This window comes from Macaca fascicularis, chromosome 2 (assembly GCF_037993035.2).
Source record: "Macaca fascicularis isolate 582-1 chromosome 2, T2T-MFA8v1.1".
Taxonomy (NCBI): Eukaryota; Metazoa; Chordata; class Mammalia; order Primates; family Cercopithecidae; genus Macaca; species Macaca fascicularis.
In genome coordinates, this window is record NC_088376.1 from 13,043,304 (window position 1) to 13,065,838 (window position 22,535).

A 22,535-nucleotide genomic window follows, 5' to 3' on the forward strand; every position below is an offset into this window, starting at 1 on the left:
TAAATTTCTCCTTACCCTTTCCTAGGGGCAGTGAGTGCCTATTAAGAAACCCCAACGGCTCTGTATGTTTTTCTGAGTCATCACTTGCTCTTTCAGCTGGCTGCCTCACCAGTACTCCCTCATGCTTGGTCTCTCTCTCTCTCGGGACTGGTATGCATGGCCACGCATTGTTAAACATTCCACACTCACACTAAGGTTGGTGTGACAGCTGGGGACCAGGCAGAGATCTGCAATGTGGTGGCACTCATGCACCTGTTGTTGGTAGTGAACTTCTGGCTGCCATTCAGTCAGCAGCTGTTAACTACTAAGGTGCCAGGACAAAATGAAATGCAACCAAGAAGTCATGCCCCATCACAAAGGTATGGTCCTAGCCAAATACCTTATACTTAAACTGATATGATTTTGCATGTCCCCACCCAAATCTCATTATGAACTGTAGTTTCCATAATCCCCATGTGTTATGGGAGGGACCCAGTGGGAGGTAATTAAATCATGGGGACAGTTACCTCCATGCTGCTGTTCTCATGATAGTGAGGGAGTTCTCATGAGATCTAATGATTTTATAGGGGGATTTTCCCTCTTTGATTGGTACTTCTCTCTCCTGCCGCCATGTGAAGAAGGACATGTTTGCTTCCCCTTCTTCCATGATGGTAAGTTTTCTGAGGCTTCCCCAGCCATGGAGAATTGTGAGTTAATTAAATCTATTTCCTTTATAAATTGCCCACTCTTAGGCAGTTCTTTATTCCAGCATGAAAGTGGGCTAATACAGTAAATTGGCACCACAGAGAGTGGAGTGCTACTACAAGGATACCCGAAAATGTGGAAATGACTTTGTAACTGGGTCATAGGCAGAGGTTGGAACAGTTTGGAGGGCTCAGAGAAAGGCAGGAAAATGTAGGAAAATTTGGAACTGATACAGGATTATTTTGCTCCTTACTTCAACTAAATCTGGGTTCTTGTCTCACAACCAGGAAAAATTAGACATGAGGACACATTTCTGGGTGAGGAGGGTGAAATTCATTAAGTGAAAGGGGAGCTCTCAGCAAAGACAGGGTTCCTGCCAGCCAACTCCCACCTCACAGATTGAATACCAGGCTACCACACTGAGCTGAACTGAGGGGGTCAAGCTGAGGAGCTGAGGAGGCCAAGCTCTTCTCCTGCATAAGACATGGATTCCTGGTGGCCCCACCCCATTCCCACAGTGCATGTGGGCCTCCAGTTCATTGTGGGGATGCCCAGGCAAGCCCACTGTGCAGGTTTCTTTAGCTGCACAAAAACATCTGGTGTAAACACTTGTGGGGCAGGTCAGATATTCTCTGGGGACCCTTCCTCGTCTGCCTCCTGCCTCTCCCAGAACTTCCTAGAGACTTGTTGAATGACTTTGATTAAAATGCTGGTAGTGATATGGACAATGAAGTCCAGGCTGAGATGGTCTCAGATAAAACTGAGAAACTAATTGGGAACTAATGTAAAAGTCACTCTTGCTATGCTTTAGCAAAAAGACTGGCAGCTTTTTGCCACTGCCCTAGAGATCTGCGAGACTTTGAACTTGAGAGATGATTTAGTATCTGGCAAAAGAAATTTCTAAGCAGCAAAGCATTTAAGAAGTGACAGAGCATAAAAGTTTTGAAAATGTGCAGCCTGACAATGCAGTAGAAAATAAAACCCCATTTTCTGGGGAGGAATTCAAGCATGCTGTAGAAATTTGCATAAGTAACAAGGAGCCAATTGCTAATAGACAAGACAACGGATAAAATGTCTTCAGGGCATCTCAAAGACCTTCATGGCAGCCCTCCCATCACAGGCCCAGAGGCCTAGGAGGGAAAAATAGTTTCCAGGACCAGGTCCAGGGGCTCCCTGCTGTGTGCAGCCTAGGGACTTGGTGCTTTGTTTCCCAGCAACTCCAGCCATGACTAAAAGGGGCCAAAGTACAGCTCAGGCCGTGGCTTCAAAAGGTGTAAGCCCCAAGCCTTGGCAACTTCCATGTGGTGTTGAGCCTATAGGTGCACAGAAGTCGAGAACTGAGGTTTGGGAGCCTCTGCCTAGATTTCAGAGGATGTATGGAAACTCCTGGATGTCCAGGCAGAGGTGTGCTGCATGGGCAGGGCCCTCATGGAGAACCTCTGCTAGGGCAGTGCAGAAGGGAAATGGGGGTTGGAGTCCCTACACAGAGTCTGCACTGGTGCATTGCCTAGTGGAGTTGTGAAAAGAGGGTTGCCATCTTTCAGACCCCAGAATGGTAGGTCTATTGACAGCTTGCACCACATGCCTGGAAAAGCTGCAAACACTCAATGCTAGCCTGTGAAAGCAGCCAGGAAGATGACTGTACTCTGCAAAACAACAGGACTGGAGCTGCTCCAGGTCTTGGGAACCCCCTCTTGCATCAGAGTTACATGGATGTGAGATATGGAGTCAAAGGAGGTCATTTTGGATCTTTCAGGTTTAATAACTGTCCTATTGGATTTTGAACTTGCCTGGGGCCTATAGCCCCATTTTTGGACAATTTCTCCCGTTCATAATGGGTTTATTTACCCAATTCCTCTACCCCCATTGTATCTAGGCAGTAACTGACTTGGTTTTGATTTTGCAGGCTCATAGGCAGAAGGGACTTGCCCTGTCTCAGATGAGGCTTTGAACTTGGAGTTTTGAGTTAATGTTGGAATGAGTTAAGAATTTGGGGGACTGTTGGAAAGGCATGATTGTGTTTTGAAAAGTGAGGACATGAGATTTGGGAGGGGCCGGGGCAGAATTATATGGTTTGACTGTGTCACCACCCAAATCTCATCTGGAATTGTAGTTCCCATAATCTTCACCTGTCATGGGAGGGACCTAGTGGGAGGTAATTAAATCATGGGTGCAGTTACCCCCATGCTGCTGTTCTCATGATAATGAGTGAGTCCTCACAAGATCTGGTGGTTTTATAAGGGACTGTTCCCCTTTTGATGGGCTCTTCTCTCTTTGCTGCCATGTGACGAAGGATGTGTTTACTTCTTTTTCCACCATGATTGTAAGTTTCCTGTGGCTTCCCAAGCCATGCAGAACTGTGAGTCAATTAAACTTCTTTCTTTTATAAATTACTCAGGATCAGGCACTTCTTTATAGCAATATGAAAATGGACTAATACATAAACCCTACCATTAAAACTCTTCCCTTGGAGAATCACTGTTCACCTTAGCCTATTCATGACACTGATAATGTTTGCAATAAAAATCTGTTTAACTTTTTTTGACATGTGTCCTCCAAACATCTTGACTTTGGAACTCTCTACCTTCCACAGATAGTTCCCTAAGTATATGCACATACATAAACACACATACATGTAGCACCCATTAACCAGAATTATGGGCAAATAATACTTGCATTTTCCTAAAGCTGGGTTTACTTGATTACTTGAGAAGCATATATTATAGTAGCTAGAGCTCAGGACCTAGCAGTGACCTTCAGCAAGTTTAAAAATAGTGACTATCTTAAAAAGTTGTTGTAAAAGTTCAATATAACAAAAGAACTAGAAACAACATCAGGTTCCTTGTAAGCAGGTAATGAACATTAATTATTGTTAATTTCCTATGTAGACTATGTTTCTGGAAGTCCCAAATTCTTCTTGCCAGTCACATTGTTTACTTTTTTCCCTACATGGTCAATTTTAAATATTTCTCTTTTTCAAGCTTCTGCCAAAATGATGTTTCTTATCAGTGTTAAGTCTAGGATTTATTTTTTGTCAGCAAGGTAACCAATGCAGTGACCTTCTGCAAACCAGTCATAGATACATCTTGCTCTGACTCCAGCTGAGCTAAGGCTGGGCCTAGAGCACTAGGACTCAGCTCCTGCAGTGTCACCTAAGTTCGTCTTTACTAAGCTTGCATGTTTTTGGGAAAATAAAGGAGGGGATATCTAAAGCTCTGGACAACTTTGAGAAGCTCAATTTTTGCCACCCTGAAGAAAGTATAAGGATAGAGATTTAATGGAGCTGCTGCTTCTGGGTCTGTTGCTTTTGTGTCTCTCCTCTGGGGAAGTGAAGGGCACAACAATATCGGATGTCAGATTTTAAAGGAGGGGATTATCTTCATCTCCTCTCCTGAACCACTAACTGAAATTATCCATTGCTTGCTGCCAAAAGAAAGACATAAATAAAAACAAAACTGAAAGTAAACAATAAAGCAAACAAAACATGCAAACAATGAAACCAAATCTTCTCAGTTTAAACTCTGGGCTTAACATGCCTCCTGTTGTGTTTTGATATTTTGGGGGTCAGAAAAAAGTAAAGAGGTTATTTTATTTCCAGGGCCTTATAAAGACAGATGGTAGGGGCCTCATCAATACTTTGGATACTTCTGGTATCCTACACTGGTTTAAGCCAGATTTAGACTCACCTCATACTAGGTTTAAAAAAAAAAAAAGTGTTCTAAACATATGAAAATAGAAACAGAATGGCAAGGCCTGGGCTTAGATGAAGCAAGTAGGGCATTTGCATTGTCTGAAAACTTTAAAAGGTGCCAAAAAAAACTTAGTAATTGAGGTAAACAATATTTTAAAGCAATATTTTTTAAAAATGAATGCAAAAAATTTGATGATGAACAAAATATCAAAATTTTAAATAAAGGCAAGATCAGCATTACTGAATATTTCTTTTACCTTAGACACTAAGACAGTTAGGCAAAGCACTGTGGGATGGAATTCAAATGTAGGAGTGATAGGAAAAAATTAGGTCAACAGGAAAATTAATTGACAATTTCCATCAGACTAATGCTTATCAAGCTGATAAAATTCTAAGAAGCTGTATCTGACGGCAGAAATAGTTACTGAGAAAAATGTATAAAGAAACATCTTCCTAATTGTCTTAGCAAGCAAGATCAACATACATACTTTTCCCAAAGCAAAAGGGGACAGTGGGGTAGGAGAAAGGAAGATGTATTGGATACCTGTTGTTACTTTTCATGCAATCCTTTAAACTTCAAGATGTCCAGAATTATTTTTATTATTTTATTGCTAAGCAAATGGAACTTAGAGAGTAATTCTCAAATTAAAATCTTATATGGCAAAAGAGCAAGAATTTAGCTCTAGAATTTGCTCTAAAATCTTTGTTATTTTTCCTCCACTCTATTTTGTGTGTGCCTTGGCTTTTTTATTTGTAAAGTAATAATAGCACTAATTTTTACCATTTCTTTTTAGTGCATAATGGTTGTAAACTCACTTTAAGCTACATATACACAACAGAAATATAAAGTTTGTTTATTTTTTAATTCATTACCTATTTTTTGAATATCAGGAAGTCAACTATTTTTGATCTGAAATATTGCAGGGTTGGGGAATAAGGAACCTGCCATTTTGATTTTAAGTTTCACAGATTTGCAGGTCCTAAACACTTGAGTTGAGTAGTCTCAATTTTCCTTCTATCTCATGTTGGAAACAAAAATGTAGCTGCTTTATTTCTAGAATACACTGCCTTGAATTGATTATGAAGGCAGATAAGACATTATCTGGGCAATTTTCCAAATTTTTGCTGTTTCTTTGCTCCTAAGAGATTTGGTCCACAGGTAAAGATAAATCATCATATCTTAGAAGTCTCCCCCACCATTTTTCCTTTTTGCTCCCCACTTTACCAATACAACAGAGTTTCTGCAGTAGGGTGACTGTCAGTATTCCCTGGAGTGTCTCTTGAATGAGTAGTCAGACCTTACTCTAGATTTCATGGCAGCTGGAAATGGAATCTGTGTTTCAGATGATGAGCACTGGCTTTTCTGAGTTGGTGATAAGTTCAAATTCATAGCAGGATTGTGAGAAATGCTGCTTCAGTTGCATAATTTGCTTATATTTAAAGAACTTATCACAGCATATTTGAAGTACAGTCTTTTATAACAAATATCTCTGTAGGTAGTTTATTATTTATTAATCTAATGACTTAAAATTTCATGATAAAAGATTTAGTGCAAGAGAATGTCTAGCATTGCCCAAATTATTACTAATTGGTTGCTAATAGCTGTTACACCGGCTATGTGTATAATTATGTAAAATTATACTCATGGCCTCAGGTGAGCCATTCTTTGGCAATGGAAATATTCTTGAGCAAGCAGAAACAAACTCAGAGTACTCAGACAGGTTCTTTTAAATACGTTATCTCCCTTGACCCAAACTCTTTCAGTGGAAGAGGAGAGTTCCTATGAAGGTCTAACTTTTGATGTTGTTTTGAAAATACATCTTCATAGGAAAAAGTATCGCAAACTAGGTAAATGGTTAAAAGTGTGGGCATCAACATCAGATACCCTGGCTGTACATTTTCACTTCTTTACTTTCAAGAACATCTATTGGAATTTTGGACAAGCAATTTTACCTCCGTGACACTTGCTTGCCTCACATAAAAAATACAGTTATGATATCTAACTAATAGTGTTGTTAAGAGAACAAATGAAATCATATATATGTGATGGAAAAAATATTAATAAAGAAATGCTCAGAGATGTTGTCTCCCTACCCCAGTCTACCAGCGAGAATGCTTTCGTTGCTAACCCAGCTTTCAAGTCTTAGATTCCTTCTGTGTGATCTGTCTCTGCTAGAGAAACCTTTTGTGGTGCAGAATAATCCAAAAGAGATGGAGCCTAAGACTCAGGAGGAAGATGGGAAGGACTTAACAAAGAAATGAAGTCAACAGATATAAAAGCAAAAAGAAGTAGGCAAGGAAGGAGAGTGTAGAATGAGAGTCTGCAGAACGTACAGATGCCAAGAGTTAAGAAAGTAACTGTGCCCTGTCCCCACAAGTATACAGATGTAACAAACCTGCACGTTATGCACATGTACCCTACAACTTAAAGTATAATAATAATAAATAAATTAAAAAAAAAATACCTAATACAATGTAAATGTTGTATAAATAGTTGTTACACTGTATTGTTTAGGTAATAATGACAAAAAAAAACCTGTACATGTTCAGTAAAGACACATTTTTTCCCAAAAAAAAAAAAAAAAAAAAAAAAAAAGAAAGTAACAAAAGCAGCTACCAGAAGTTTGTATTTGTTTTCTTTGAGGGATTGAAAAAAGAGTTGGGCTTCTTATTTTATTTTATTTCATTGTCGACTGTTCTACTTTGAAACTTTGCATATGACCTTACTAAGGAACCTATTTAGTGCCCTTAATTACATATTATTAGACATGTAAGGTGAATATTATTGAAGGTGGCTCATAGGAAATCCCAAATAAACAAGAACTTTTATAATAATAATAATATAATGATGGTGGTTATATCTGGAGTAAAATTCCAGCAAAAGCTTCATTGAATAGGCATGTCTTATTAACATATCATTACAGAGACTTGTATAATTGGAGCACTTAGAAAAAAAATGAATATTTTGTCATCCCTTTCTTATGTGGATCACCTCAGAAAATATATTTCATTAGAAAAACTATTAGAGTAGCTTTCCATTCCTAATGAGATAAAAATTAACATGAACTGCTGACCTCTCCCTTAAATGAACCCTGGAGAAATTAGAAAAATAAAGGAATGAGAGACATTTTGGGAAATGTGAGGCCATTATCGTGCCTTGGTTTATATGTGTGTGTAGATGTGTGTGAGTGTGTGTATGAATGTATGTGTGTGAGTGTGTGTATGAATGTGTGTGTGTGTGTGTGTGTGTGTGTATGGTGTGATGGCATGGTCTGCGGACTTAAGGCAATTGAGGAACTAGACATTTAAGAGTCTATTTCTTGACTTCTTCTCACAGAAATTGCAATGGCCATGTTGTTGGTATTGAGTGGACAATATGAAAACAGCACAAAAAACTGCTAGGATGAGGGTTGATGAAAACAATTCTTTAGTATTTACTTCTTTAGTACTTTTCCTTCAAATCTCGTGGGTGGTGGATTAGAATTATGAAAAATACCTCTTTATGATATTCTTTATTTTTCTCTAAAAATTTAAAGGTGATCTTCTGACAGAGTTACATTTGAGAGTGGCAGAGAGAGGAACACACACAGTCGTTATGTGGAGTCTTGGGCCTATTTCTTGCCCTCAGTTAGGATGCGGACCAAGGCCAGATCTTTGACCTATTACATTATATATTATCATGGAACTGGCACCCTAGACCAATATGACTAGACACCTGAAGCTTACAAATTCTTTACAAAAAAATAACTTTAAATGTATGGCTATTTAAATACAACAAATAAAATTTTAAAAGGGCAGATATTAGCAATGTGAAGTTAGGAAGTTTTAAATTAATACAAGTAGAAGTATTTTGGTATCAAATACTTAGCATATAAAATAAAATGTTCAATAGATGATATAATTACCAGAGAGAACACCACTGAAACATGGATTGGTAAGGTGAAAGATGTGATGAAAGAATTATTTTAGAAGATAGCAGGACATTATAAAAAACAAACATAAAATGAAAGGTAGGAATTGTTGCAGTAGAAGTGCCATCAACTGACGTCTATGTTCCAGAGGAGTCAAAAATGGAGGATTGTTGTCAGTGATTTGCTTACAACCAGTAAAACATGGCAAAAGTGGCACTTCTTGTATCTTCTGATGCTAAGTCAACAGAAGTCTTGCCGGTTCTATCTTGATCTCTTTGAATGCCTGTGCTCTAGATGTTCCCTCTCCAAAACCAGTCATCAAGTGAGAGAGATATTTCAAACCTCATTTAAGAGCTCTGGTCAGTTGTTCCAGTTGATCTCAACCTTTCAGCAATCTTCTTGTGGTAGCAGACTTATGAGTGAAGAAGACACCTTGGAAGCAGATCTCTCAGCCACAAATCTGTCAGCCTCCAGCTGTTGGTCACTGTCAGCTGATCTCAACCCAGTTAAGTCTCCAGACATTATGAGGTGGAGAAGAACCATCTTCACTGTACCCCTCTTGAATTCCTAACATACTGAATCTATGAGCATGAAATTTTGAATTGGTTGTCTTTGTTTTTGCTACTATATTTTAGGACTATTTATTATGCTGTAGGTAACTGGAACATTTAATGTGTTCTTTATCAAGAGGTACTTTTTACTGTAATGTAAAGAAACTCAAGTAGGCCCAATTTACGTCTTTAATATATTCATTCATTCACTTGTTCTTCAAACGTTTGTTAATCATCTATCATTTGTCAAGTGCTATTCAAAGTGCTGAGGATACAATAGCGTGTAACACAGACACAATAGCTGAACTCATAAAAATTACAGCTTTCTTCTGAATTCTTGGAGGAACAGAACTTGTACTCAAGTTAAAACCATACATCCAGGCACAAAGAAACAAGTATTTATAGTTAATACAGCATTGCGTGTCATATAGTCATAGATCAAGTAAATTAAATCATGAATGAAGGAATAAAATGTATGAATATTGAAATGCCTGTATACTAAAGCTTCTGTGAATATATACACACACAAATATATTGCCTTCTTAAATATGTATATCATATGCAATTAGTTAAATGTTCTATTCGAATAACAATAAAGGCTTTGATCAAGAGCAAATGATTCTATCTAGAATAGTACTAATGAAGATGACTTTTTGTTTCTCAAACAGCATGATCAAGATCAACCATGAAGAACTCTGGAAGAAAATTCTATAAAACTACTGAGATTCAAAGCATTCTGGAGCTGACATTAACCTTTGAGCTTGCTGACTCCAACCCCCTTATTTTACAGCTGGAGCAACGGAGCTCCAGCAGGCAGTGAACCAGATGGGTCATGGTATCAGCGGTGGTGCAGAGCAAGCTAAACTCTGCGAGGTCAACTGAGGTCCCGTGTAACCCAGAGGGATCCTGGCATGAATTTTAAATTCTCTCCTCAATTCTGGCATCAGTTCTAGTATCCATATGTCTGTGCATACATAGAAGCTGAGGCAGAGAAACTCATGAGAATTGCCAAGGCCCTAGAATCCTGAAAACAGTTGCTAATATCCTGTTGCCATGACAACCCACTCAGGAAAGAGCCTAGGTGCCAGACTTAGATTTTTTTTTCCTGGGTCCCAGATGAGTACCAGAGTGAGTTGATAACTCTTTTATTGCTACCTGGAGAGAAGCCTTTCCTGCCCTGTGTATCTTCCAATAGCAGATCAACACTCCAGGGATGGTAACTGATGCAACTGTGGCTGGTTTCATTTCCTTTAGAGACAAAGGTCTCCGATGATTATTGTGCCATGAAGAATAAAGGACTTGTACAAGCTAACATGTCTGTAAAAACATGTGATTTCTTTAGTCCCAACTACCTCCGCATTTATGAGGCTCCCTGCTTTATTTTCCCCTACTTGTTTTTCACCAGTGCATCTGCTCCTTCCTGCAGAGGAAATGTTTGTACCGTTCAAATGGTTGGACTATGAGTCACAGATTAAACAGGACGGACTTTTCTGAATGATGCTCAGCAAGGCCTTAATTAAAAGGAAGGAAGAAATTCTGGTGAGTGGTAGCAAGGTTGGGTAGTTTAGAGCCATGCAAAGTGCCAGCCTTTCCCTAGGTAACCACTTGCCTTCTGGCATGAAATCATCCAAATTTAGGATACGTAAGATGCACAGGACCTGGAAATTCTCAGAACTGCATCATGATGCCTCCAGAACCTGTGTGCCTGAATGTTGGAACAAGATAATGATTACTAACACTCACTTGCTTCCTGTATGTCAGACACTATTCTAAGCATTTTTATATTCTAACTCACTAAATCATCACAATAATTTAATAAAGTTGGTACTAGAGAAGTAAAGGGTCTCTCACATGGACACCCAGCTAAATCAGTGGCAGTGCCAGCACATGAATTCAGGAAGCCTACACTCTGTCCCAATATGCCACCCCACCTCTACTGATATATGACTGTCTGTCTGGCTGGTGCTAGATGGCATCATATGCCTTCATCATGACTTGTTGAATATGCCACTACTTTCACATTTTTCTGCTCTATCCAAAATGCATTTGGCCATTATCTCCTTCTTTTCATATTCTACACTGCTGCCTTAGTTAAGATACTAATATTTATTTATTTATTTATTTATTTATTTATTTATTTATTTATGGAGTCTTGCTCTGTCACCCAGGCTAGAGTACAGTGGCACAATCTCAGCTCATTGCAGCCTCTGCCTCCCGGTTCAAGTGATTCTCCTGCCTCAGCCTACCAAGTAGCTGGGATTACAGGGGCATGCCACCAGGCCTGGCTAATTTTTGTATTTTTAGTAGAGACAGGATTTCACCATGTTGGCAAGGCTGGGGTTGAACTCCTGACCTCAAGTGATCCTCACTCGGTGGCCTCCCAAAATGGTGGGATTACAGGTGTGAGCTACTGCACCTGGCCCTAATTCTTTCTTGACTGGGAAATTCAGCATCCACATATTATATCTCCCTGTTTCCCATATTGGTTTTGTTCAATCCATTCTCCACATTGCAGCCAGAGTGATTATTCTAAAATGTATCTAAGATCTTTTTCACCCTTATTTTAAAACCCTGCAATGATTTTCTTGTCTTCCGCTTGGTTCTTAAATCTTTAGCAGGCTATTCCTGTGTCTTAAGCACACTGCTGCCACAGTTAGGTTTTTCTCTATTGTGATTGTCTATTTGGTCTAGCTTAATTGTGACCTAATCCAAGACAGGGCTTTTGATTTTATCATTTTCTCCACTCCCTAAAACACTTTTTTGCATATGGTAAATGTGAAATAAGACAAAGAAAGTTGAGTTAATAGTTATTGAATTAAGATGAATAGTTAGGCCTTGGTCTCCATATTAGGAAGCTGCCATGATATACTTCTGTTGTAGCTTACCCTATACATGAAATTACCATTATAAAGCATATATTCATCTCACAGAAAAATTAAAGAATATGAATCTGACAGACACAGTATATACTACTCTGGAGAAAAAATTTGCTGAATCACAGAACAAATTGCTTTCAGTCTCAGTCCAGAAATCCTAGTCAGAGGTATGTTTTTGAAAATTAATATCTGCCTTTTCTTTAAGTAACCAAAGCCATGCTAATTCTACTGGGTGAACATTGCTCTAATTGCTTTTAGTGCACATGATCCATTAATGTCACATGTCATAATACACCTTGTTAGAGAACATTGTTTTATAGTCTCAGTCATAATCAGCCATATTTGTCGATCATGCACAGTGTTGAGAACCATGTATTAGAAAGTTTAGTGCAGAATGCACAGGAAATGCCCCAGTGTCCTGAGGAGAATTTCCTCAGTTCAGTTGATGGTACTTTCTTCCATCTAGCCATGTAATCTACCAACCTTGGGTCTGTCTTCCTCTCCCTCAGCTTCCACATTCAATAGCTATTGTTGAATCCATCCCCTCCTCATCTCCACTGCTACTACTTCTGCCCTAGGCTTTGTCATCTCCTAGTGGAAACTGGAATATCTTCCTCATTAGTTTCCCTGTCTCCTGTCTTTCTTCTTCAAAATGCCTTCATAGTATTTTATTAAGAAAGTAAAGCTTATCATGTCATTTCCTTATTTAAAACTCTCTGGATACTCTTCATAATCCAAGTTCAGGCTAGCATTTAAAATCTCATATTATTTGGCTAACAGTTAAATTTACTGGGTGTCAGGCACTATTCTAAGTGCTTTAGTCCTCTTGTTGGCTTCTAAGGGTCTCCATGTCTCCCCAGGAGACACTCCTATGAGGGAAGTGCTATTTTATCACTGCCTTACTTTCAACTTCAAAAACTGTGTATTCTCACTACATGTTGTACGTATGTGAGGTACCTTGTACTTCAAGAGATTTTCTGCATATTATTTTCTCTGCTTGATATGACTTCCATTTCCTTCCCATCTCATTGTCTTAACTGGTTGCTCATCCTTTAAAGCTAGTTACAGGCATATCAAAAATTACAGGCTCCAAAAAGAATGTTTTAACCTCATCCATGATGCCAGGCAAGGAGCCCTTGTTCTATGTTTCCGTAACACCTTATATAAAATCTGAACATGATATCTGTCATGAAGAACTCCTATTGTCTTTTTATGGACATATAATTGACCTAAGTCCCTAAGGACAGGAGCTATGCTTGATTCTGTGTCGATCTTTGAATCCTACTTACTTCCAGTGGATGTTCAATAAGCACCTATTAAATAGAATAAGTACCTCCCTGCATATTCATGTAAAATAATATTTATATATTCTTTTATGACCAACCATTAGTATGAGTGACCATTGGGATTATAAAATGGGCTTTACTATTTTCTAATATGTTCTTTCCCATCCTGAGTCTCAATATGCTTTATATATCAGAAATATTTTATAATTATTATAATAAATATTCAGAAAACAATGAAACATTTATGATAATATATTACATTATAAGTACCACTTCAGGTACAAAAGAGAAAGAGAGGAAACCAGAATTATTGTGAGAAAAAAGAGAGTTGAGATCTTTGATATGTTATTCCAAGGCAACAGAATTTATAGAAGGGTGACGACAATGAACTCACTCAGGCAGCTGACATCTCAGTGCGACAGTTTCATATTTCTAATAAAATTATGATGTTAGATATAGATATACTGTCGAAACAACAAGGGAAGAAAGAATAATAAACCAGGAAAAAAGTAAGAGAAAATTGGATATAATCTGAGCACTGGTGATAGCTGAAAACACGAGCAGTGAGCTAATTGAGGGACAGAGTTTTAAGAAAGAAACTAAAGAGCACGAAATAATACCTGGTTAGTGAGCTGGCTAGAAAGGGGATCAGCAAAGGAAAAGTGTTTATTTGTTGGCAAAAGCTCCAGGGACAAGTCAGCTCTTTATTGAGTTTGAACATAAGGAGAAGTACCCAAGAATTTAAGACTTTCATCACATTTGCTTCATCTGTCACTTTATTTACTTTCTCTTGAGAATTTAAATGGAGAGAGATCTGAGTGAATTTGAAATTTGTTATTTTATAATGTTAAGTCCAAAGCTTCTAAATAGTTTTGAGAAATCATAAGGTCTGTTAGAGATTTATTTAGCATTTTAAAATGTGCCTGTTCCTTACATTTGAAGTCCCCCTTCTGTTTTCTACACATTACCAGCTACATTCGACCTTCAAATAGAAGAAGAAAATTATGACTGACACTAACAGTGGTTAAGAGATTTCTATATGACAAGAAATAATGCTGAAACTTTTATACAGATGACCTTATCTAGTCCCCCAACTATATCAGTGAGGACTTATTTAATCAGCAAACTATGTATTGAGCACCTATTATGTGCAGACACTCTTTAGCTGCTGACAATACACAATGAGCAAAATAGATTCCAATTCTTGACCACATGAAGCTTATATTCTCATGGGGGAAGATAGATCATAAGCAAAATAAATTAGTATAATATAACATATAGTATATTAGAATATTGGCAAAAATAATGAGGGGAAATGGGATTGAAAGTTCTTGGGGCAATGTTTCATTTCAAGTAGAATGATCAGAGAAGGCCTCGCTAACAAGATGACTTTATTAGAGGCTTTGATGGTGAGGATGTATGTGGGAAGAAAATTGACAGCAGATGGAATAGCAAGAACAAAAGCTCTTCTAATTTAGGCTTTGAAAAGCAGTATGGAAGCCAATGTGTCGTAGTGTGATCTATACTTTCTAGAGTAGGGACAGTATGAAGAAATAAAGTTGGAGACAAAAAAGGGAGAGAAGGTGAGCCAGGGAGCTGAGAAGTATTGTGGGGGAGACGTAGAGGGCCTTAGAAGAAATTGTTCCTTTCCCCCGAGTGAGACAGGAAGGATTTGACAGGTTCTGAGCAGAGATATGACCTGATCTGAGTGATATTATAGCAGGATCAGCACAGGAAACAAGTGGTACCCAGGGAGGAAGCAGGCAGGAGTTGGAAGAAGTGATATGTTTCTAGAACAACATGTGTCAGTTGTGATGTGAATATGAACTTCCTGCTAATGGATATGTAATTTTGAGGCCTGTAGGCTGTAATATCCTATGCCCTGGCACCACTGATTATAATGGACTCCACTTGTTGCAAATAGACCATCTCACACTAAATTCTCTTTTATTATTTTTTCATTAGACAACCGCAATAAAATTACTTCCATTGCCTCTGTTACATTTTTTTATGATGTCAAACCAATGTCTTACATTATTAAAGAACTTAAAATACAAAAGTTTCATTCTATGGACAGATCTTCAATTGCTATTTATTACTGCAAAGGAAAGTACATCATTATTACTGGTAATATAATATAGCCATAAGCCTGAGGTGACTTTGGTCAAGCTGACATTAAAATATGCCCCACTAATGTCAGTCAGATTTGCTTACTGATACATTAACACTTAAATATTGTTACCATGAATATTCACTTGGCATCAAAATAATCACAAATGCCAATCAAACACAGTCATTGAAGTTATGAGATAATCTCTGCTAATTTGTTGATCAAACAGATGATCCAGTATATGCTTTTATATCTTTGTAGATTAAATTCCATCTATAATACAAAATTAAATAATAATCTCAGTTAATAATAATACAGTAAATATCTCAATGGTCCTTTTAATAATAAAAAATAGTCATTGCTTTTTACCTCTTAAAAAGAGGTTAGTATATTAGTCATCTATTACTGCAATGATGCTATGTAACAAACTACCTTCCAACTCAAAACTTAAAGTATAATTAAAAAAAAAAAAAAACGAAAAAGAAATAGCCCCCCCTTCATTCCTGGAGCTCTTGCAGCTGTGAGTCTACTGATGAAGACAAACTTAGCAAGCTTGTCTCTTCTTTGAATTGCAGGCCTTTGAGTTAGCTGGGGGATAAAGACACTGTTCCATGTGTCTTCGTCTTCCTTGAACCAGTGGAATAGGCAGGGCACATTCTTCTGAGAGCAATGGCAGAGGTACAGAAGAGCCTGGACAACCTAAAAAGTATATTTCCAGCAGGCATGTGCCACAGCTGGCTCTATTTACTTGTAAGACCCGATTGCTAAATGTTCAGCATTTTCTGAGGTGGTTGTTAAATGCAGCCATTATTAAAATTTAAATTACATAAAGGTATAGATAAATACATTCTATTAAAAAAGAAAATAATAAACACTAAAAACTCACCACTTCCTAATTATTTTTCTACATTATTTTAATCTAGGATCTTGAGATCATTTACATCTAGTATTGTAGCAGGACGAGCCGCAGACAAAACTCCTCAGACACCGAGTTACAGAAGGAAGGGGTTTATTCGGCCGGGGGCATCGGCAACACTCCTGTCTCAAGAGCCGAGCTCCCTGAGTGAGCAATTCCTGTCCCTTTTAAGGGCTCACAACTCTAAGGTGGTGCACGTGAAAAGGTGGTGATGGATTGAGCAAGCAGGGGGTACGTGACTGGGGGCTGCATGCACTGGTAATTAGATCGGCATAAAACAAGATAGGGATTTTCACAGTGCATTTCTATACAATGTCTGTAATCTATAGATAACAGAACCGATTAGGTCAGGGGTCGATCTTTAACTACCAGGCCCAGGGTGCGGCGCCAGGCTGTCTGCCTGTGGATTTCATTTCTGCCTTTTAATTTTTACTTCTTCTTTCTTTGGAGGCAGAAATTGGGCATAAGACAGTATGAAGGGTGGTCTCCTCCCTTAGTATGTCTATACTGTAGAGATATTATAACATGATATGTTACTGTGAATCTCTTTCCATCTCCACATTCACTAATGTCTCATTGGTAACATGAAGTTGGCCGTGGTGAAAGTATTTATACCATGAATATCATCAAATTTGAGAAATCAGGAACTTCCTCATCTTGTTTAACTGATTCTCAAACCAAGCTCTTTAAGAATTGGAGAGCCAGTTGTTACACATTTTTAAGCACACCATTCATTTTGAGCCTTTGCTCACATCAGTTCTCCAAATATCCTATTGATCAAAATCAAGCAATGGTGAAATACACTCTGCCTTTAGTGAAAGACACTGCAATATCACAAGACAAGGTGAGTCTATAGGGAGGGCTGAAGAACTGAAGCAAATAATTCAATCTACCATAGTTGAGAAAAGATACAAAAGGCATATAAATAGAGAAATCAGTGTTTTATGTATGTGAAGGAATGTGTATACATTACTGTGATTTTTCTCAAAAGGCATTTTTTTCTTCATTATTTCTAACATTTCTCAAAGGAAAACAAATATTTAAAAGTGGCAATTTGAATTACAAAATAGATTATTGTCTATTTGTATTTATGAAGTGTTCATTAATTATGATGGTAGACAATTCAAGCAGGCTAGAACGAGTTTCTTGGTCATAATTCCAAAGTTCTAACAAGCACAATTTATAGTAAAAATTTATTCCATTTTGAATCTATCGTATTATCCCCAATCCACGATTTTTTTAAAGTACTAAAAAGCTGACATGGGCTATATGAAAGAACATTAAAATTTAACATTAAGAATGTTGGTTAATAGTCTTACTTTCCTTATGTGCGCATTTGTCTGCACTCCCAGCTGGACTGAAAATGTTTTCGGAACAAAGGGAGGAGGAGGACATCCTAAAGATTGCAGTGGAAGTCAAGGAAAACCATAATTTACATTTCAGAATATAAATGCCCCACGGAGGCCTTCTTCCCCTGCTGCCTGGAACTTAGATTGGCATTTCAATAGAATTCTACCAAATTGGAGGCTGGTCCCAGGAAACCCATCCTCATGGTTACCACTGACTGTAATTTCAGGCATCTGATCTGAGCAAATAATATTTATGAGAACAGGATATTTAAAAGTCAAGACAACTATGAAAGCCAATGAGAGTCAGAAAACCAACGTAAGAAGGAGAATAAGGACATGGGTAGTAAGGATTTGTGGGTGCTTCCTTCTGAAAAACAGATGTATTTCTAGTTAAAGTTAATTCTGCTTTTCTAATTGTTGATAAACTGGCAAACAGCAATTTGTATATTTGTGTGTGCTTGTGTATGTGTGTGTATCATATATTTTTTCACTCTCATTCAAAAAACCCATCTTCTCCAGAAAGGATTTTCTACTATAATCTTTTAAAATTTAAAAGCACTATAAAAATTGGATTACTTTGGATATAAAATTTCTAGAATTTTTGAGTATAAAATTTTATTTTGGATGTTAAATTGTAAAACCTGGCCTCCTCTCTTAAAATCAGGGAAAAATAGGAAAAAGAAATTGAGGTATCTCAAAGTAATTATCAACTTCTCCCTCTCTAAATATAATAAAATTCTAAATCACCTTTTTTTCTCTTTTCTTCAATTTTCAAAGCTTGTAGCTGGAAAATGAAAATCATACTTGATCTGTTCTATTAGCTTATAACCTTTCCATCCAATCAAACTTCCATTCTGGTCCAAAACTGTCCTTTCTTCCTTCTTACCTTTTTTTTTTTTGGTTTGTTTTCCCTCCCTCCCTCCCTCCCTTCCTTCTTCCTTTTCTTCCTTCTTTCCTTCCTTCCTTCCTTCCTTCCTTCCTTCCTTTCTTCCTTCCTTCCTTCCTTCCTTCCTTCCTTCCTTCCTTCCTCCCTTCCTCCCTTCCTCCCTTCCTCCCTTCCTCCCTTCCTCCCTCATTCCCTGCTTCTTCTTATTTTTTCCTTCCTCCTTTCCTTTTCCTTCTGTTTGGCTCCTAATCATTTTTATGAAGATAAAGTAATGTGTGGTTTTATAAATGTGAATATATACAGGAAGATATAAGAAATTGTAAGAATATAGCTGCTGATATAAGAGAAGTCCAGTGTGCATGGTGAGAAAAAGAAATCTAACATTTCCCCCCACGAGACTAGACAATTGTATTAATAGACAAATGTATTTGAATCTGTTCTGATCTCAATAATTTAAAGTATAAAATTTATCACATAGACCATTTCCAGTTATTTATGAGTTTTTCTCTATTGGGATTCTAACATTTACTCAGTTTTTCTCATGCCAAAATTACATAGGACTAATTATTATAGCTTTAGTATAATTCTTTTTTTCCTTGCAGGTACAAATATTCTATCATTATAATATTCTAAACATTTTCTTGAGTTTTCCTTTACTTTTTTGGCAGATAAATGTTATAATATCCATGCCAAAAATCTTTAAACATTATTTTAGGATTTAAATCATAATTAATTTGGCAGAATTGATGTGTTTACAATTTTGCATTTTACCAGTTCATAATGTATATGTAAAATTTCATTTCAATCTTATTTTATGTCTCTTCAGTAAAGTTAGTAAACTTTCACAGTGGTTTTCTCTTGTGGCTTTCATTAAATTATGGAGTTTCTCTCCTGTTCTCACAGTAGAAACTAACTTACCAAATGAAAATTTTAAAAAACCACCAATTATATTCTCATCAGATCTCAGATGATCATATCCCCACTTTTTCTAAAAACACTTTATTTTGTTATTGTAGGAAATTACATTAGGGCTGTGATTCTTATTCAGAATTTCTGCTAGAGCGATTAGAAAAGGGAAATTATCATTCTGCTAGAGTTGCTAAACTAATAGGATAGTGGTCTAGAAATGTTAGCTACCATTTGCCAACATATCCAAGACAATATTTCAGGGAAAAGACCACACAATATAGATGATAATTTAAAGCTGAAGAGACAAAGATTGAGGACATAATTTGTAGAACTTGAACTAATTCATGCCTAAACTTAATCTACCTAGCGGACTTTTCAATATGGTGATTCAAAAATCTCCTTTTATTTTTTTAAGTGGTTGCCAACTGCCACTGAAAGAGACATGCATATAGTGTTTTGTGTTCAATTTTTAGATATGTAAAAAGAATCATTACAAAGATAAAACAGGAACAGATAATTTCCACTTTGCAAGAGCATAGACACAAAACTCATAGGGATGATTTACATTAATACTATTGCAGTTTGCCTAGTATTTTTTTTCTGGTTACTTCTGCTACATTTTATGTCACTGGGGATGGTCTTTTAAACTTTCAATGAGTAGGTACTTGATAATTCTACTTTTCATGTCTGTTTATTAATTTTTTGCATCAAGATCAGTGGCATGACCCCTTTGATTACTGCTCTTTGTAATTTGTGAAGTTTTATTCTGCATCTTAACATGATACCATATCACATGCCTTTAAGTTCTTAAGCACATTGGTAACAACTAATCGGCCATATTTATTGGATTCACAGATTCTTTCCTTTCTTCATCCCTTCTTTGTTCCTTCCACACTTAATATAAAATAAGCCTTCCAAAAGTTGAAATTTTCTCTACCTATGTGTGATATTTTCTTTTCTTACCTACCAACTTCTGAGAGAAGAATGTGAAATGTCTCTATTATTATTATTATTACTACAGTTTTTGCTTTTTTAATACAAAATATATGTTGCTAGGAGCTTGAATATTAAGATGAAATATTTCTCATTGTATCCTTTATCCTACTTACCTCAAATCAAGTTTTTTCTAATGTTAACATTGCCTCAGTCTTTTCTGTTTATCGTTTCCTTGGTATAGTTTTGTGTGTGTGCGCGTGCGTGTGTGTGTGTGTGTGCGTGCGCGTGTGTGTGTGTGTGCGTGCGTGCGCGTGTGTGTGTGTGTGTGCGTGCGTGTGTGTGTGTGTGTGTGTGCGCGTGCGTGTGTGTGTGTGTGTGCGCACGCATGCACGCTGTGTTACAAAATCATGCCTGAGTACAAAATCCATTAAAATGCAAAAGAGACAAAATAATGTTAATGAAACAGGATGAAAAGCTCACCAATATAATTTCACATTCTTTATTACAACTAATATTTAAGAAATGACCACTTTTTCTTCTTTTTGTTCTTCTTTTTTATTTTTTAAAAGATCTCGCTTTGTAGCCTAGGTTAGAGCGTAGTAGCCTAATGATACCTCACTGCAAACTCAAACTCCTGGGCTAAGCAATCCTCCTGTCTCAGTGTCCTGAACAGCTGTGACTACAGTTGTACATCATCACACCTAGCTACAAAATTAACCACTTTTGGAAATTTCTTAGAGTATCAAAAAAGAATATTCATATTTACCTAAGAAGGCTGAAAATCCCCCTCCTTTTTCCAACCACGTATATGTGTGCAATGAGCTAAATGATGTGTCCCCCCAAACTTACACATTTAAATCTTAACCCCCAATGTGATGGTATCAGGAATTAAGGGCATTTGGGAGGTGATTAGATCATGAGAATGAAGCTGTAGCAAATGGTATTAGTGCTTTATAAAGGAGACCCCAGCCAGGCGACATGGCTCACGCCTGCAATCCCACCACTTTGGGAGGCCAAGGCAGGAAGATCACAAGGTCAGGAGTTCAAGACCAGCTTGGCCAATATGGTGAAACCCCATCTCTACTAAAAATACAAATATTAGCCAGGCGTGGTGGTGTGCGCCTGTAGTCGCAGCTACTCAGGAGGCTGAAGCAGGAGAATCACTTGAACCCAAGAAGCTGAGGTTACGATGAGCCGAGATGGTGCCACTGCACTCCAGCCTGGGTGACAGAGTGAGACTCCATCTCAAATAATAATAATAATAATAATATAAATAAAGAAATAAAAGAGACCCCAGAGAACTCCCTCACCCCTGCCACCATGTGAGTTAATTGTGAGAAGATGGCTATATACGAGGAAGTAGAAACTTACCAGACAACTAGCTAGCTGATGCCTTGATCTTGAATTTTCCAGTTTCCAGTATAATGAAAAATAAATTTCTATTATTTACAAACCACTCAGTGTATGGAATTTCATAATAGCAGCCTGAACAAACTAAGACAATGTGTGAGGCTGTTTTTTTTCAGCTTACTTCAACTAAAATTGTGTCATAACAGATTGAATGCAAAAGCAGATAATGAGAAACTAGTTATCTTTTATTACACCAGGAATTAGAGAATTTACAAAAGGCAAAACTAAACTCTCTTCTCACTAAATTCATTTTGGTTTAGAGAAATACAGTTTTTAATGTGTAATTTCTGTTAAAATGTAATGGATTTATTAAAACTGTTTTAACTTAATTGTTAAATAAATATTTCCAAAATTGTTCAGTTTTAATTTTGAATTCATGAAATATTAATAGATATAACCCATATGAGCAAAAGACCTTTGGAGTTCTCAGTAATTTTTAAAAGTATAAAAGGATTCTGAGAACAAAAATGTGAAAACCTTTGTTTTGGTAAAATTTCCCTTATTTTATGTATTTATTGTGAGTATTTTCTTCCAGTTTATGATACATGTTTTCATTTCCCAAATGCTATTAATAAACCAATTTTTTAAAATTAATAAAGCCTAGGAAACATATGTATTTTTTGTTAGTACTTTATCTTCTTCTAGAAATTTTGCCTGTTCCTAGAGTCAAGAGAGTCATGATCCTTCTGAAATTCAGTGTTGTATGTATATCATGTGACGGAGGGGTTGAAGTTCATTTTAATTACATGGTTATCCAAAACACAGTTGTTCTAGCACCATTTGTTAAAAAGACTGTTGAATCCATTAAATTTCCTTGGTGCCTATGTAAAAAAAAAAAAAGAATCAGGTGAATATTGATTTTATAATACTGTAAATATTACAGTAGTATAAATATTAAAATACTGTAGTTTTATTATAAATATTGAAACGTTGATTGATATCTATAAAAATCATCTTGAAATTAGATTTGGGGTTACTGTGAATCTATAAATCAGTTTGGCAGTTTAATGATATTGAGTC

General features: G+C 37.0%; 1 long non-coding RNA gene across 1 annotated transcript in view; it reads left to right on the plus strand.

The window, feature by feature from the left end:
• The first annotated feature begins 207 nt into the window (after nucleotides 1–207).
• The window catches only part of LOC123571921 (uncharacterized), a 508,559-nt gene continuing 486,231 nt past the window's right edge, over nucleotides 208–22,535 (plus strand). The window contains exon 1 of the long non-coding RNA XR_006696249.2: nucleotides 208–359. This is a non-coding gene — a long non-coding RNA (uncharacterized lncRNA). The remainder of the gene's footprint in view (nucleotides 360–22,535) is intronic.